A 19,394-nucleotide genomic window follows, 5' to 3' on the forward strand; every position below is an offset into this window, starting at 1 on the left:
GGGCAGCCCCTCTGATGACCTCCCAGCTCTTTTTTGGAGACTCATAGCCATATAAACTCATTTGTCCTTTCTGTTTCCTCTTTTTATTCAAGGTCAAAAAACATTTTTAACTCCTGATATTACATATAGGCTGAAATAGTCTGCTGGTCTGAGTTTACCCTTTTATTCAAGGCCATTCTCCAGCCACATCATCAGCTGGTACTTGGTAGTAATCCCTTGGTGCCAGGGAGGCTTATCCCTGGGAGTCATGTCCCATGCTGGGGGGGAAGGCAATGCATTTACATGCTGACTTTGGCTTCGAGACTGGCCACATTTGAGCAAAACAGAGGCTCCCAGGAGGTAACTCTCAGGCACCCTGCAGCTCTAGGCCTAGTTCTTATTTCAGGCACACAGGCTCATAAGCATAGTCATTAGCATCAAGGGCTCATTGTTGGACCATCCTTCCTTATTGGTCTTAGCCATTGCACTCAGGGATTGTTGTTGTTCTATTAGGGAATGCGACAGAGCTCCGCTGGCTAGGAACTCAGCACTCCCCAAGCCATCTTTCCCAACTGTAACCACTATGAAAATATCCAAACATTTTTATGCACCCTGCACATATGCCCTGGAGAACTCCTTCCCAATCATGCACCCCCCACCTGCCACCATCGAACCCCTCTGTGGCCCAAAACCTCCCTGAAAATGAAGCCCAATATATTGCCAGGTTCCATTAATAGTAAAATAGAATATGGTGATGGATTTAAAGGTTAGATATAGAATACATATTAATTTTTAAAAATTAAAGTAAAAATAAATTGGGGTATCAAAAATTAAAAAATTTTTATCCTTCCATTCAATTCAAGTTTTTTGACCATTACTTCCTGGAGTATAGTTGTAATAGCTGCTTTATAGTCTTGGCCAAATAATTCCACATCTAGATCATCTCGGGTATTTTGGCTGTTGATTATCTTTTCATGTGGGGCATTCTGAGATTTTCCTGTTTTTGTAGGTCAAGTAATTTTGGGTTATAATCTTGATGACATTTTGAATATGTTCTGAGACTATTGGTCCTGTTAATATCTTCCAGAGAATGTTGCTTTTTGTTTGTTTGATTGTTTTAGCAGTAAATTGACTGAGTTAGGATAAAGTCATAAGTCCCATTATGCCTTCTCTGGGCTGTGGTTCCTTGTCAGTTCATTTTTCAAAGTCTTTATAGTGCTATCTGGATACTTTTAACATGTGTACCTCCTGGGGTGAGTCTTTTATCTGGGTCATGGAGTACACTGTAGGTCACTGTTCAAAGTCTTTAGCATTCTATTCTATTTTATTTTATTATTATTTTTAATGATTTATTTATTTTTCTTCCTCTCCCCCTCTCCCGCCCCACTGTTTTTGCTGTCTATGTCCATTTGCTGTGTGATCTTCTGTATCCGTTTCTCCTTTTGTCTTCTCTTCTCATCTCTTTCCTCTAGGATTCACCGAGATTCAATCCCGGGGACCTCTGATGTGGCAAGAGGCCCCCTGTCAACTGCATCTCCTCAGTTCCTAGTCTCTGCTGCCCTTCACCTTGACTCTCCCCTTCTTCTCTCTTTTGTTGCATCATCCTGCTGTGCGACTCACTTTTGCAGGCACTGGCTTACCACGTGGGTACTAGGCTTGCTGTGCGGATGTTGGCTTGCCATGTGGGCATTGGCTCACCATGTGGGCACTGGCTCACTGCACAGGCACACTTTCTCTTCTTCCCCCTCACCAGGAGGCTCCAGGAATCAAACCTGGGTCCTCCTATATGGCAGGTGGTGGCTTTATCACTTGAGCCACATCCACTTCCCTAGAATTCTATTTTAAATCAATTTTATGCATACACATCCAAAGGATAAGCCCAGGGCTTCATACACAGTACCTTGAGATCTTTTCCAGGAATTCCCTTTCTCTTTGATCTCTCTGATGCACTCTGGCTTCCAGGACCCTTTTTCATGGTCCCCTGACCATTAACCATGGCTTCAGCTTCTTGCACTGTTCTGTCCACCTCTGGGGTTAATAGATGACATTGGCAGCTGGTGCCACCACTGTTGCATGGGGGCAACTTCAGGAATGAGGCCTATTTCAGGGGGAAATCCAGGAGTGAAGTAACTGGAGATTTCCTCTCACTGTCTTTGTTTTTCAGGGCTCCTCCCTACCATTTTTTTCTGATTAGGGAGAGAACATCTCTAGGTCATGCCTACTGCATAGTTCCATGATTTAACTACCCAAAATGACATTGAGAGATATGGGTGGAAAAACACAAAACATCAGAAAATTCACCACGTTATTAGTCTTTTGAGAATTTTTATTTCATATTCCAATCTACCTATTATATACTTCTCTGATACCTCAGATAGTTGTTTTATGAATTTTGTTCAGGATTTTTAGTTATAATCAGAGGAGGGTAGGGTGGAACATTCTTTCTCCATCTTAACTGGCGCTGGAAGCTTAGAATCTCTCTTTTTATTTCTGGTTTTAAGATACATATTTAGGGAAGCAGATGTGGCTCAACAGATAGCGCATCTGCCTACCATATGGGAGGTCCAAGGGTTTAATACCCAGGGCCTCCTGGCTTATGTGGTGAGCTGGCCCATGTGCAGTGCTGGCCCATGCAGGGATGCCCCTGCTTAAGGGTGCCCCCTGCTCAAGGAGTGGCCCCTGTGCAAGGAGAGCTGCCCTGTGAGAAACCGCAGCCCACCCAGAAGTGGTGCCACACACACGGAGAGCTGACACAGTAAGATGACACAACAGAAAGAGACATAGATCCTGAGTGCCTCTTGATGAGAATACAAGCAGACACAGAAGAATACACAGTAAATGGGCATAAAGAGCAGACAATGGGGGCGGGGGGAAGAAATAAATAAATAAATCTTAAAAAAAAAAAGATATATATTTAGGTAGCTAGACAGAGGGACAAAGCACAAGGCCTTGAAACAGGTTTGTTGCCTGAACATCAGAGTGTTCTTCTTTGCTTCGATCTTTCTTATCTGTGCACCTTTACCTTTGCTTTTCAGGGGATTCTCTCAGGAACAATATATTCTCTTAACAGCCTTTGAGGACTAAGAGAAGAGATAGCTAATTGAAAAATACTTAGATGTTTGCAACTCTGGATGTTTTACACCCAAGCATTAGGCAATGTAGGTTTGGAATGACCAAAGGACATGGATTTCTTTTGTCACGTGAAAAGGGACATTGTGAAAGGGGAGATGGGAAAGGAGAAATGGATGACTCCACCCTTACATGTGTTCTCAGGTAGGGCAATTGTAGTAAAGAAGGATTTTTTAAACACAAGGAAACTGACTCCCTTAAAACTATTAATATCTCTAACTGTATGTACCCTTGCAAAATCTTTGTTTTCCTCCAGGAAAACAGATTTCAGTAAGAAGATGACTGAGAGAGAATCAAACAGACCTGGATATTATCCTGGTTCAACTCCTTTAGCAATCATGTAAGGTTGAAAGCAGTATCAAAATTAATCACAAGTAACAGAAATACATCTGCATGTATACAAATTATTACATTAATATGTGTGATAAATATCAAGAACAGAAAAGTGCTGAGTAATGGTGAAGATGGGCTAGCTAAATGTTGGAGGTTGGTGGGGCTATTCTGTAGACATGATATTTGGATTAGAGGTTTTTAGAAGGGAAAGATAATAACTTTTAAACTATATTCCTTTATAATGAATATTTTTGAGGCAGTTACAGATTAAAAAAAAAAAAGAGAGAAGAAACAGCGGCCAGAATTTCCAATTTGAATCATAGTATTTAATATTAGTAGTGTTTTAATAAGAATATATAACATTTGTTGAGCATTCATTGCGTACTAAATACTGTGCTGAGCACTTTACATACATTTCCTATTTAGTCGCCCATAGTTATTATTCCATTTTTTATATGAGAGAACTGATGCTTAGATAGGTTAAATAATTTGCTCAAAATCAAAGAGGTAGGATTTGGCAGAGCTGTAAAACTGAGACTTTAGCATTCAAGGACCTAGGACTATAAAACATGGCTCACAAATTTTAAAAGGAGAAAAGATGGTTTCTGTGTGCATTTAATAACAATCAAAATTAGCACGAAAATCTTATGGTGTTTATTTGTACAAAGATTACTTATTTAAAAATCATTCAAGTACTTAATTAGCACAGATTAAATATTAAACCTATGATAATAGACCTGAAAAAGAAAAGGAGAGTTTATTTTATGCAAAATGTAGGTGTTGCATAGGGACATTTCTATCTGAGCTATATTATACATATATTTATATATATGTAGCAAATACTGTTTATTAACCTTATCTTTGTGATTTGACAAGCAATGTTTACTTGTAATGGCCCTTTTGAGTTCTCCCTCTTTTCTTCCCCATGCACATGTTCCAAATTTTCTTTTCATGGTTAGCCGTTTGGAATAAATCTCGATACAGGACAAAAACTGGTTATTTAATTTAGAACTGCTGATACTGACCTGGTAAGGACAAGTGTCGAGGTTTGTCTCCTCAGACAAGTTGACAGAAATATATGGCTTAATCTAGGCTGGCTTAACACAAAATAAGTCTGCCTTCTGCAATCTTCTAATTGAAGAAACCAGATCTGCCCAGTATAGAATAGTAGTGATAAAAATAAAAGAGCCTTACCATATTTTTATTTCATGGAACCTCTTCTTTTGTGAGTCAAATTCAAATGCAGACATGAATGTACTGACCGTTTATTTCTGTTATTTGTACCACATTTTTGCTAGTTTTAAGAAATAGAGCCATGCAGATTGATTTGACTGGAAACTTCATGCAAAGTAAAATCCAAGGCCACGTAATCACTAGCAGGAAATGTGCATCTGTCCTTTAGGACCCTGTTCGACTAAGACCTATTCAAATGAAAACAACAGTTTTAGATGAATAGTGAGGTTGGCCACTCAGGATTGTTTGGGAATATTTAACAAGTTGCTGTCCACCAGGTTGCTTTTAGAGGGTCTGAAAGAGTTAAAATTTTCTGCAATTGCCTAATACACCCAGTGAGCAGTAACACAGAATCTAGCTTTTTACTCCATGGGGTTTTATGAAATACTCTTCTTTTGGGTTGTTAGCTGTTACCAATTTTCTTGATTTGACATTTCAGAAGACTTCTTTCTAGGTCTCACTCTTGAATAGAGGACTTTAACAGATTTTTAAGGTATAAAATCTGAAGATGGAAAAGATTCTTGCTTAACCGTGAAACTCAATAGCTAGAGGATTGACATTTGTGTATTATAAAAAACAAACAGTAACCTATTTCCCTGAAAGAAAACAAAACTGTTTCATGTGATTTAATAACCGTGTTTAGAAGAACAAATTATTAGCAAAATTTCAGTAAAGGAGAACTATATTTAGGTTTTACCTGCTTTTTGAGAACTCAGCCTAAAGAAATGTGTTCACACCCTAATTCAGATAACATTTATTGAGCAGCAACTATGTGCCATTTGCATACAGCAAATGTTAATGCTGTGCCTACTATGTGCTATCCCTGGTGGATAAAACAGACCCAAGAGAGATGAGCCTGATAGTTTATGGTTGACTTTGTGAAGAGACCAAAGCAGGTGAGCCCAGAAAGAAACAAGCCCTGGGAAGAGAAATGAGCCTTATGCCAGCCTACATCTGCTGAGATCTGAACAAGCTGGGACCATGGAGTCCTAAGAGGAAGAAGGAAGGATGAACTACCACAGACAAAAATGACTTTGGATGCGAAAGTATTTCTTTTTTTTTTTTTTTTTTAAATATTTATTATTATTATTATTTTTTAATTACATTAAAAAAAAAATGAGGTCCCATTCAACCCCACCGCCCCCGCCCCCCACTCCCCCCACAGCAACACTCTCTCCCATCATCGTGATACATCCATTGCACCTGGTAAGTTCATCTCTGAGCATCACTGCACCCCATAGTCAATGGTCCACATCATAGCCCAGACTCTCTCATGTTCCATCCAGTGGGCCCTGGGGGGATCTACAGTGTCCCGTAATTGTCCGTGAAGCACTATCCAGGACAACTCTACGTCCCGAAAACGCCTCCACATCTCATCTCTTCCTCCCGTTCCCCACACCCAGCAGCCCCCATGGCTACCGTTCCCACACCCATTCCACATTTTCTCTGTGGACATTGGATTGGTTGTGTCCATTGCACACCTATGTCAAGTGAGGGCTTAGATTCCACATGGGTACTGGATGCACTCTTCCCGCTTCTAGTTGTAGACACTCTAGGCTCCATGTTGTGGTGGTTGACCTTCTTAAACTCCATGTTAGCTGAGTGGAGTAAGTCCAATAAGTCAAAGTGTAGGAGCTGAAGTCTGTTGAGGCTCTGGGCCTGGGTGTCATATTATCAGTCCAGAGATTCAAATCCCCTACATATATCTTAAACCCAGCACCAACTACAATTCCAATAAAGTAGCATGCAAGTCTTGTGAAAAGAGATCCCCTCTGAGTCCATTTCCATCACGCAGAAACACCAGCTCCAAAGAAGGGCCATCTGTCATGGCAGTGAACCCCTTCTGCCATGACCATAGAACCCGTGGGTCTCTTTATCCCTCAAAAGAACCAATACCTGGGGTTGTATCTACCTTATCTGTCTCTTGGACTCTGTTCAGTTGTACATAGGGGTATTCCTTCTGACAACCTCCAGACTCTTTTTTAGAGACTCACAGCCTTATAATCTCATTTCTCCTTTCCATTTCCCCCTTACATTAGGTCAAACCGCTTCCCGAAGTCATGTTATTATATGTAGACAGGTATATTCTGCTGTTCCGCATTGAATCTTTAATTCAAGGTCATTTTCTAGTTGCTTCTTCAGCTGGTATGTGGTAGTGATCCCTCGGTGCCAGGGAGGCTCATCCCCGGGTGTCGTGTCCCACACTGGGGGGAATGCATCACATCTACACGCTGAGTTTGGCTGTGAGAGTGGCCACATTTGAGTAACATGAAGGCTGTCAGGAGGAAACCCCCAGGCACAATGCTACTCTAGGCCTTGTTCTTATTGCAGGTTCATAGGCTCAAAAGTGTAGCCATTAGTATCAAGGGCCCACTGTTGGGCCCTCCTTCCTTCCTGGTTCTTGCCGTTGCACCTGGAGGATTGCCGCTGCTCTCCCAGGGCCCACAACAGTGACCCCCCCGGCCAGGAGCCCAGTACCCCCCCAGCTGTTGTTTTTAATTGTTTCCACTATGAGTATATATAGACATTACCATATACCCTGGGCATATGCCCTGTATAACTCCCTGTCAACCATATATATCCTGTCAATAACATCCCATATCAGTATTCCTCCGCTGCCATTGTTGAACCACTCTGTGATCCAAAACTTCCTGTAAAGTGAATCCCAACATAATGTCACCTTCAGAAGAGTCTTAGATCACCAAAATTCATATATACAATATACAGTATTTCCCCAGATCCACCATAAAACCTTTTCCCTTCCACAGCAATAATCTTTTAACTTATTCATATCATATTTCCTGAAACTGATGTACAGATTCCGAAACTATAGTTTTCAAACAAGGTAACATTTGTGCTTACTATGTGGTCCATACTTTAGGTTGTACAGTTTTCTAAATTTTTTAGTTATCCTATGTTTTGTCTTATGGTTTTCATTATTAGTCTGTCGTCCCCTATATGTTTTTGGTGTAATATTAGCTGTTTTATATTCATCCTCGTGTACTCTCACATAACTCCTCTTTTGCCCTCTTATTTACCTTTGTTCCATCCATTGCACGTCCATTTTCCCCTCCCCTTAGGGCCCACAACGCCTGCCAATCTAATGCCCTGGGAGCCGTCCTTTCTCACGAGAGATACAGTTCTCTCTATTCGACGGCATTAGTCTTCCCCAGGATATGGGTCCACCCCACCCAATGGTAGAACCCACCTTGGCAAAATGAGCCTTCAGCTATTCCCTCCGGAGTCCATCCCGCATCAGACCATACCCCCTGAGCGTCCTAACCAGGTAACCCTCCTACTTATACTTTGATACGTTTTACTCAACATTTAGTTCTCAACGAACTTCTGGCACTCTCCCATGTTTGTATGTTGCCCCTCCCTCCCACCTATTTCTTGGACCATATTACCCCTCTTCCCATCCCCAGCCCCCCTCAAACCCAGAAAACCCCACCCGAAGGTAACCCCTTGCCCCCATTTTGTCCCTTCTTTGTGCTCATACTTACCCCCAGCTCATCACAGATTCCACCCCTACAGACATTAACTCACATCCTTCCTCCACCCCCCGATTTCCAGTAAGCCACTTTTCCAGACTCTAGCTCTCTGAGGCAGTTAACTTATTTCATATCATTGAGGTCATATAGTATTTGTCCTTCAATGCCTGGGTTGCTTCACTCAACATAAGATTCTCAAGGTTCATCCATGTTATCACGTGCGATTGTAGTGTATTGGTTCTTACAGCTGAGTATTATTCCATTGTGTGTATATACCACATTTTATTGATCCACTCATCTGTTGATGGACTTTTGGATTGATTCCAACTTTTGGCGATGGTGAACAATGCTGCTATGAACATTGGTGTACATATATCGGTTTGTGTCCTTGTTTTCAGATCTGATGGGTATATACCCAGCAGTGGTATTGCTGGGTCATATGGCAAATCTATGGATAATTTTTTGAGAAACTGCCAAACTGTCCTCCAGAATGGTTGGATCCTTCTGCATTCCCACCAGCAATGGATGAGTGTTCCCCTTTCTTCACATCCTCTCCAGCATTTGTATTCTACTGTTTTTTTCATGGCTGCCAATCTTATGGGAGTAAGATGGTATCTCATTGTAGTTTTGATTTGCATTTCCCTGATAGCTAGGGATTTGGAGCATTTTTTCATGTGCTTTTTAGCCATTTGTATTTCTTCTTTGGAGAAGTGTCTGTTTAAATCTTTTTCCCATTTTTTAAATGGGTTGCTTATCTTTTTGTTTTCGAGATATATGAGTTCTTTATATATGCAAGTTATAAGTCTCTTATCAGATATATGGTTGCCAAATATTTTCTCCCATTGTGTGGGTTCCCTTTTTACTTTCTTGACAAACTCCTTTGAGGTGCAGAAGGCTTTAATTTTGAGGTAGTCCCATTTATCTATTTGTTCTTTTGCTGCTCGTGCTTTTGGTGTGATATTCATGAAGCCATTTCCTATTACAAGGTCCTGTAGATGTTTCCCTACACTGCTTTCTAAGGTCTTTATGGTCTTGGCTCTTATATTTAGGTCTTTGATCCATCTTGAGTTGATCTTTGTATAAGGTGTGAGATGGTAATCCTCTTTCATTCTTCTACATATGGCTATCCAGTTCTCCAGGCACCATTTGTTGAATAGGCCATTCTCTCCCAGTTGAGAGGGTTTGGTGGCTTTATCGAATATTATATGGCTATATACATGAGGTTCTATATCTGAACTTTCAATTCGATTCCATTGGTCTGTGTGTCTCTCCTTATGCCAGTACCATGCTGTTTTCACTACTGTAGCTTTGTAGTATGTTTTGAAGTCAGGAAGTGTGATTCCTCCTATTTCGTTTTTCTTTTTTAATATGTCTTTGGCTATTCGGGGCCTCTTTTTATTCCAAATAAATTTCATAGTTAGTATTTCTAGTTCCTTAAAGAAGGCTGTGTTGATTTTTATTGGAATTGCATTGAATGTGTAGATCAGTTTTGGTAGGATAGACATCTTAATAATATTCAGTCTTCCTATCCATGAACAGGGAATATTCTTCCATTTATTTAGGTCTTCTTTGATTTCCTTGAACAATCTTGTATAGTTCTCGATGTATAAGTTTTTTACCTCTTTAGTTAAATTTATTCCTAAGTATTTGATTTTTTTATTTACTATTGTGAATGGTATTTGTTTCTTGATTTCCTCCTGATCTTGCTCATTATTGGTGTATAGAAATGCTACTGATTTTTGCGCATTGATCTTATAACCTGCGACTTTGCTAAACTCATTTATGAGTTCTAGGAGCTTTGTTGTAGATCTCTCAGGGTTTTCTATATATAGGATGATGTCATCTGCAAATAATGAAATTTTGACTTCTTCCCTTCCAATTTGAATGCCTTTTATATCTGGTTCTTGTCTCAGTGCTCGAGCCAGTACTTCCAAGACAATGTTAAATAGGAGCGGAGACAATGGGCATCATTGTCTTGTTCCTGATTTTAGAGGGAAGGATTTCAGGATTTCGCCATTGTAAACAATGTTGGCTTTAGGTTTTTCATATATACTCTTTATCATGTTCAAAAAGTTTCCTTGTATTCCGATCTTTTGGAGTGTTTTTATCAGGAAGGGGTGCTGTATTTTGTCAAATGCCTTTTCTGCATCTATAGATATAATCATGTGGTTTTTTTCTCTCAATCTGTTTATATGGTGTATTACATTGATTGATTTTCTTATGTTGAACCATCCTTGCATACCTGGAATAAATCCCACTTGGTCATGGTGTATAATTCGTTTAATGTGTTGTTGAATGCGATTAGCAAGTATTTTGTTAAGTATTTTTGTGTCTAGGTTCATTAGAGAAATTGGTCTGTAATTTTCCTTTCTTTTGGTGTCTTTGTTTGGCTTTGGTACTAGGGTAATGTTGGCATCATAGAAGGAATTAGGCAGTGTTCCTTCTGTTTCAATTTTTTGGAATAGTTTCAACAGGATTGGTGTTAGTTCTTTCTGGAATGTTTTGTAGAATTCACCTGTGAAGCCATCTGGCCCTGGGCTCTTCTTAGTTGGGAGATTTTTAATGACTGATTCTATCTCTTTGCTTGTGATTGGTTTGTTAAGATCATCAATTTCTTCTTTCGTCAGTATGGGCTGCTTATGTATTTCTAGGAATTTGTCCATTTCCTCTAAATTGTCATTTTTGTTGGAATATAGTTTTTCAAAGTATCCTCTTATGATAGTCTTTATTTCTGTGGGGTCAGTGGTGATATCACCTTTCTCATTTCTTATTTTGTGTATTTGCAGCTTTTCTCTTTTTTTCTTTGTTATTCTCGCTAAAGGTTTGTCAATTTTGTTGATCTTCTCGAAAAACCAGCTCTTGGTCTTGTTTATTTTTTCAAGTGCTTTCTTATTTTCTATTTCATTTAGTTCTGCTCTTATCTTTGTTATTTCCTTCCTTCTTCTTCCTGTTGGGTTACTTTGTTGTTGTTTTTCTAATTCCTTCAAATGTGCAGTTAATTCTTCAATTTCTGCTCTTTCTTCTTTTTTGATATATGAATTTATGGCTATAAATTTCCCTCTCAGTACCGCTTTTGCTGCATCCCATAAATTTTGGTATGTTGTGTTATCATTATCATTTGTTTCAAGGTAGTCATTGATTTCTTTTGAGATTTCCTCTTTGACCCACTGTTTTTCTAAGAGTGTACTGTTTAATTTCCAAATTGTCGTGTGAAGTCTGGGTCTCTGTCCCTTGCAAATTTCCAGCTTGACTCCACTGTGGTCAGAGATATTGTTTTGTATGATTTCGATCTTTCTGAATTCATTAAGCCTTTCTTTGTGGCCTAGCATATGGTCAATCTTGGAGAATGTTCCATGTGCGCTTGAGAAAAATGTATATCCTGCTGTGTTTGGGTGTAATGATCTATATATGTCTATTAGATCCAGCTCTTCTAATATATTGTTCAAATGTTTTGTTTCTTTAGTGATTCTCTTTTGAGATGTTCTGTCCAGAGTTGATAGTGGTGTATTAAAATCCCCCACTATAATTGTAGATGCATCTATTCTTTCACTTAGTTTTTCCAGCGTTTGCCTCACATATTTAGAGGCACCCTTGTTAGGAGCATAAATATTTATGATTGTTCGATCTTCTTGACAAGTTGTCCCTTTCACTAAAATATAGTATCCTTCTTTGTCTCTCACAATTGTTTCGCATTTAAAGTCTATTTTGTCTGATATTAATATAGCTACTCCTGCCTTTTTTTGGTTGTTGTTTGCTTGTATGATTGTTTTCCAGCCATTCACTTTCAACCTCCATGAGTCTCTGGGTCTAAGATGTGTCTCTTGTAGGCAGCATATAGATGGGTCGTATTTCCTTATCCAGTGTCCCAGTCTGAATCTTTTGATAGGTGAGTTTAATCCGTTGACATTCAGTGTTATTACGTTTAGAGAGTTATTTGTGGTAGCCATATTTTGGTTGGATTTGTGTTTGTTATATTTTGTTTGTATTATTTTATTTTCCCCTTCTATTTTTGTCTTTCTTGTTGCTTTTACACTCTCCTCCATCTCTGACTGTCCTGTTTTTTCCTTTCTTCCTGCAGAATTCCCTTAAGAATTTCTTGAAGGGGAGGTTTCTTGTTCATATACTCTTTCAGTTTTTGTTTCTCTGTGAATATTTTGAACTCTCCATCATTTTTGAATGCTAGTTTAGCTGGATAGAGTATTCTTGGTTGGAAATTTTTTTCCTTTAGTACCTTGACTATATCATACCACTGCCTTCTTGCCTCCATCATTTCAGATGAGAAATCAGCACTTAATCTTATGGAGTTTCCCTTGTATGTGATGGTTTTCTTTTCTCTTGCTGCTTTTAGAATTTTTTCTTTGTCTTGAGCATTGGATAATTTGACAAGTATATGTCTTGGGGTGGGCCTGTTGGGGTTTATGACCAGTGGAGTGCGCTGTGCTTCTTGGATATGTACATCTGTCTCTTTCAGTAGATTTGGGAAGTTTTCAGCCATTATTTCCTGCAACACTCCTTCTGACCCCGCGAAAGTATTTCTTATGGTACCTTGAGTTGGACTCTCTAGGGCCTTGTATCTGAAAGCTTTTACCCCAAACAAATACCCTTTAAACAACAGACTTCTTGTACTTTGCATCAGCACACCTTTTGTCTGACTAATATAGGGGGCTACAATTTTTATAAGGGGAATAGGAGATGAGGATCAAGAGATGACTTCGTGATGCATTCCTGCCACTTACCCAAGTGACAGACAGGGTCTTCTGTGTTAGCTCCTGTATGCAAAACTCCGTCCTGGTATAGAGCCTTTTATCCCAGGGAATTTCCAGATTTCCTGGGCTAAAAGGTGCTCCTGGCACCATGTGGTTATGCTGAGATGTTATTGGATTCCTGACTTTGCTGGGAGTAGAACTGGAAGTTCTGATTATTGTCCTACTAAGAACTAAGAACAAAGAGTAAACTAGTAAGATTAGGTTAATAAAAAACTAGTACAGTAGATTTGGGGAAGGTATTGGAAAATAACTTTTTAATAAGCACATATTCCAGCTATCATATGTTGAGCTGAAATGAAAGTAATGAAGAGCTTATAGAGGGGAACTATGAAGTGCAAAGAAAGGAGGCAAGAGGACAAAACCTTAGGAAATTTAAAGGGCCATTCACAAAAGCAGCTTCTGATGACATCTGTCTTCTGAGATGGCGGAAGCTATGGAAAATGGCTCAATCGACTCACCTTTTAGCTACAACACAGACGAAGGAATACTAAAGCTTCTGCCTTAGTGTTTCTCCTTCTCTCATGGGTTTTTTCCAGAGGTGTTGATTACAAAACAGTCAGGTACCCTAGCGCCCTATTAGAATCTGGAGATTTGGAAGGGTATTGCTCAAGACTCAGGAAAACTGTTTGAAAAAATGCGATTCACTGTATTCTATAGGAAGATAGAGAATGCATATAAGTAAACATTGCTTGATTAAAATATAAATTTTATTGGTATATAGTACAAATTAGGCTACATTGGCAACGGACATTCATGCAAAACAATTCTTATAACAATAACGATAGTGAGGATGATGATGGCTAACTTCTACTACATGTATACTAGGTTCCAATTCCTTTGTTAAGTGCTTTATATACACTACCTCACTTAATTTTCAAAACAACCTTATTACTGTATATTATTATTGTCTTCATTTTATAGATAAGGAAAACGAGGCTCATCCTTGTGGGGGTATTTCCTGAGAAAAGTAACCTTGATACTCAATATACTTTAGAAGGAATGAATATAGATGCTTTTAGCAATAAGTATCTCAAAGAGAATCAAATTAATCTGCCTTTTTTCATTGCAACTGGGAGTCTCATTAGGATTAGTATTAGAAATAACAAAATAATTTCATAGTAATGTTGATTGCAGGAAAGGGAATGGACTTCAGAAACTAAGTTTAATGAGAGAGTGTTTAGTGTCACTAAGGTTGTGTGTCCTTTTTGGAGTTTGGCACAGGCAGTTCTGCCTGGCAGGCTGAACTCAGATCTATTTTTACTCCTACTTGGGACACCTTTGCTATGTTCATTCCTGGTGGGCTTCCCTACTGCACCCTGCCTCTGTTCCTCTTTCTCAGTTTACCCATGCCAGATTACCACTCCAGTGGTGTGATTTGGGCTGTCTGTGTCTTTGTCCCATGTCTAGTGCCTACCCTGCCCACTTTCTTCTGGTTTTGGCATGCTCCCTGAAGCAATAGCAACTGAAATTCCTACAACTAGCAAACATAAAATGTAACACGGTGTCTATTTTTCTATATTTAAATGGGATGCAAATCTTCATTTCTTTTTTGCATTCTGTGCTATACATCATAAAGGGTTTAATACATTGAACGTGAATGACTAAAATTTGTTACTGGAGTCTGGTCCCACCTTATATTCTCTTTTGTATAGGCCAATACTTTTAGATTAACAAACAAAAGAAAGAAAAAGCAGTTGGCCATTTCACCTAAAACGATTAGGTATAAATAAGACTTCAGTAGAGAAGTAGGTGGTTGGAGGTGGTCTGCGCCACTTTGAAAGTATTGGAAGTGTAAGAGACAGTATGGATGAGGGACCGGAGCAATAAATAAAGGGACTAAATGATGGATCTCTTGAGTGGAAGAACAGAGACTGAGGAAATAAAATAGTGGGGAAATGAAAGCTGGGAAAACTGGAGGAGGCCTTTGAAGCTAAGATGGAGGAGAATGCATAAGATACGGAGACCAATACTGGGGCCACTGTGGGGACGGGTGACCTGGTCAAATCTGTGGGTGAGAAAAAAACACTTTTTTTTTTTTTTTAACAACTAGTAAAACTGAATATGGACTGGTTTTGCTTGTCTGAGTTGTCTATTAAATCCAGGTGAAAAACCCTGAAGGACATTACAGTGGAAAATAAGTGAGAAAAATCCATGGTTCTGATATTTCTGAGTTTCCATGCAAAAGTCACTTTTCTTTCGAGTAAACTAAGCACAACTTTCCTTGTCCAGGGGGCAGGTAGATTTTGGTCCTGACAATTAAATTTTTAAAAACACGCTTTAGTTCTAATTTTCATGTTATTCTTTCTATAGGAATTTTGTTTATAGCGTCATCTCGTTGTAATTAAGATGTTACTTATATATTATTTATGTATATTCCAACAAATTCTTCTTTCAATTAACATTTTATTTTTTAATAAATATGAAAGTGGCTTCACTTTCATTGACTTTTTAGTAATATTCATAAAGAATCAACATTATTGAGTAAGTTGATGTTGTTTTCAGAAGTTAGTGTCCAGAAACAAAATGCCTATTATCTATATTGAAGAAAGGAGACTTCAAACAGCTATATTTAGCTGTAAGTTATAACCGCATTACAAATAAGTATATATGAGTAGGAAAATACAATTTTGTACATATATTTGAAAAAACGCTATTATATATTATTCAAAATTATATTGGATTGTAATACTTTATATATTAAATTACAATTTTTCTTTACTATAAAGAAAGATACAGGAAGTGGTAATGGTATTGTGATACATAGGTAATAGAGTTGTAATTCTGTTTCTGACAGAGGGCAAAGGTGTTTAAATGCTTTTTGGGTAGCACCATCAGTTTGACCCACAGTACTTTGAGTGGTAGAAGTTGTAGACATAACACTTTCACAGTTATAACTCAATGTCTTGTTCATGGGTATAGTTTCCATTTATGCTTATGCTCTTCTAAAATCATGCAGTGAAACCAAAGTTTAAGTGTGTGAAAGCCCAAGAATAAATAAAATATTTGGAAGATCATAGGTGTTTGCACTATTCAGAGTTCTGAATACTCGGAATGAGTCATTGTGTAAATTGAACAGATGCTGGGAGAAAGTTGGCACTATTTAATGTGCTTCATTCTCATCCTATATCATCGTGCCACTATTTAGTGCCTCCAAGAGTATATGGGCCTTTTAAACAACCAATTTCCTACTAGGGAGAAACAAATATTAGGAAAATAGAACACACATTTAGTTCAATTAAGTATAGCAAAAGCCAATTTGAAAGGCTCTTTTAAAATCAAGTTGAAATTCTCCTAATTCTTTTCCTTTCTCTTCAGGGAGGATATATCATGCTAAACAGATACAAAGTTTAGACTTCTCTCAAAGCTTCCCTAGAGGAAGTTTGGGCAATATTCCTTGCCAAACCTATTCCAATCTTGCATACATTTTAGGAAGAGGAATTGTGTCTTTTGCCTGAGTTAAACCCTTATATTGCAACATAATGAATTTCTTTGTATTTAGTCCTTAGTGGAGATATCTACCCACCTTCCTTCATGAGATCTCTCTATGTGTGAAGAAGAACACTTTGAAGATTATGATCTTGTAACCAATATCATCCAGATTCAAATACCTTTGGTGTGTTCTTATTTCTTACAGATTATTCCTGGTTCTAGGGTCATCTTCTTTGATTCTGATTTTAAGGATATTCCCTTGAATGTAAAACTACTACTGTGACCATTTGAAGTTGGTGGATTCCACCAACCTACTGTGGATGGGACCTGTTGATTAAGTTACTTGAGTTAAGGGTCTCGGATTAGATTGTATGACCCAGGATGGGTCTTAATCCTTTTACTTAAGTCCTTTATAAATGGAGGAATAAAAAGCTGCAGATAGAGAAAAAAATCTACAGAGACAGAGAAGAACACAGAAGCTGAGAGAGAAGGCCCCAGGAGCCAGAAGTTGAAAGCTATGAGGCCTGAAGGAGAGAAGAGCAGATGCTGCCATATGCCTGATCACCCACAGCTGCAGCTCAGTGAGAAACGTCTCTTGATGATACCTTGATTTCAATACTTTCATGGCCTCAGATCTGTAAGCTTTCAACCTAATAAATTCCTATTGTAAAATCTAACCTATTTCTGGTGTGTTGCTTCCAGCAGCTTTTAGCAAACTAAAATAACTATTTTGACAGATAAAATATGTTTTCAGTTTGTGGCTAATCTGTGTATTGGCTTTGGATGATAATATTTACTTCTTTAGGTTATAGCACTTTTTTTTAGTATATTATATTATATATTTTTAATATTATATTATATTACATATTAGTGCATTTAATTTTCAATACTATTTTAGTGCATTTTACTGTTCTTATTTAGCCAAAATAATTTGAATTTCTATTCTTTGAGATTCTCCTACATTCTTAGGGATGCTTTATTACATTATCTCAGTTATGACTAAAAAGTAAGATAATCTTGAGGCTAGGATTGATCTTTATCAAACACTATTTAAAAATATTGGTCACAATAGCACAATTTTTAAAATCTAAGTTCTCTTTTTGTCAATAAGTTTTCATGTATCGACAATAGATAAAAGAAACATTTGTTGAGTTAAAATTATACCCATCATATTTTCTTTAGCTAAAAATGTCTGTCAACTTGTTCTAGAGCAGGTATTGGCAAACTATGGCCTACAGGGCAAATCCAGCTTGTTTTGTAAATGCAGTTTTATTGGAATACAGACATGCTCATTCATTTCTGTATTGTCAATAGCTGCTTTCATGTTTCACCGGCAAAGTTGAGCAGTTGTAGCTGAGACCGTATGGGTCACAAAGCCTGAACTATTCACTCTCTGCACCTTTACAGAAAAGTTTGCCACCCTCTGCTCTGGATCAATTCATATTTGTTTAGAGTAATGAATTGGATGTTAGGAAAACTGGGTTCCAGTCCTACCTCTTCTAATTAGCTACCTGTTCTAATGAGCTTATGATCTTGGTCCAATCACGTTGTTTCTCTGGCTAGGTTTCCTCATCTATAGAATTGTGAAGCAGGACTGTTTAATTGTCAGACTTTTCTGGCTTTATATTCCAGATCTCTAGTTAATTCTCTTTTACCTAAAATAATTTAAAGTCATTTTTTTTTCTTTCAGATTAAATTTCATGATATCATAATCCCTTTTGAGTATTTTAGGCATACTTCCAAAATCCCAAACATATTCAAGGATGTAGTAAAAAAATATATAGCTTGCCCATATGAGTTCTTCTATGTGCCAAGTAGGGAGACAGGCACTTTCCTTTATCTCCTTTAACCTTCAGAATAACTCTTCAAAGTAGGTGTTACTGTTCATGCTTTAAAGAGGAGGATGTTCAGACTCAGAGGTTTACAAACCAGTAAGATGTAGAGCTGGTATTTGAACCTACTTCTAATTGTAAAGCCCATGCTCTTTCCACTATGTTTTACTGCCTCTTTTATGTGCCACTTCTATTTAACTCAGTCATTTGAATATATGGTAACAACTCCCTTATACAGTGATTGCCACCTAAACTATTCAGAACATAACCGTAATTAAAATGCAAGAAAAGATTAACAGCCAAATAGAAGTTCACTTCTGTCATTTAAAAAAAAAAGAAGATTGAGGCTCTTTTTCTTAGCCTGTTTCCTTTTTACTTTTGACATAAATCTACAAACTTGCCTTTTTAAGTTTCCCAAATCTTTATAATTAAAGGGCATCAAGTTGGAACTAGGGAAGGATAGTGCTGCCGGAGCAGGTATTTTGATAACCGTAAAACTGGTGACTGCTGAGTCTGTATATAATGGGGGAAGAAGGATACAGTCTAGATAAAAGAACCTAAAGAAGTCAGCAGTCTAGGCAGATTAGCCTAAGGCCAGGCTCACCTTGGGAGTTTTCAAGCAGCACTGAAAATTATTGCTGCTCGCTGTAAGAAGCCCGGTGCAGCAAGAAAATATTAAAAATAAGCATTCTCAATTTAAGAAGCTTGAGAATGAGTTTTTAACAGATTCTTAATAAAATTATGAAAGAAATAAGAACTCAGACAGATAAGCTTCAATTATTTGAATACATCTTTCCTTAAACATGATAAGCAAAGAAATAATGTCAAGTTCAGATTAGTTAAGAAATCTTTCTCCAGATTTCCGTCCTGGTTACTGTCTCATTCATTGTCCACATTCTGAAGGCAGGGCTCTAGAGATAAAGAAGTGATTAAAAGTCTGACTTCCTGATTCCATCTAGTACCAAACTTTTTTCCACAACTAATTAATGTTTAAGAGTTTCTACTATCTTTTTATATTACCCTACAGTTTTAAAGAATATCGTGTTGTTTTTCCTTTACTTTTTTCAGAGTCAAAGCTTATTTTCTTTCTGGTTTTTTTCTTTTTTTAATAGGAGGTACCGGGGGTAAAACCGAGGACCTCATACATGGGAAGCAGGTGCTCAACCACCAAGCTATATCCACTCCCTAGTGAGAGTTGTTTT

At 38.0% G+C, this 19,394-nt stretch overlaps 1 protein-coding gene across 2 annotated transcripts in view; it reads left to right on the forward strand.

The window, feature by feature from the left end:
• The window catches only part of CORIN (corin, serine peptidase), a 291,946-nt gene that overhangs the window by 149,976 nt on the left and 122,576 nt on the right, over positions 1-19,394 (forward strand). The window lies entirely within an intron of this gene.

Source organism: Dasypus novemcinctus, chromosome 1, assembly GCF_030445035.2.
Source record: "Dasypus novemcinctus isolate mDasNov1 chromosome 1, mDasNov1.1.hap2, whole genome shotgun sequence".
Lineage (NCBI taxonomy): Eukaryota > Metazoa > Chordata > Mammalia > Cingulata > Dasypodidae > Dasypus > Dasypus novemcinctus.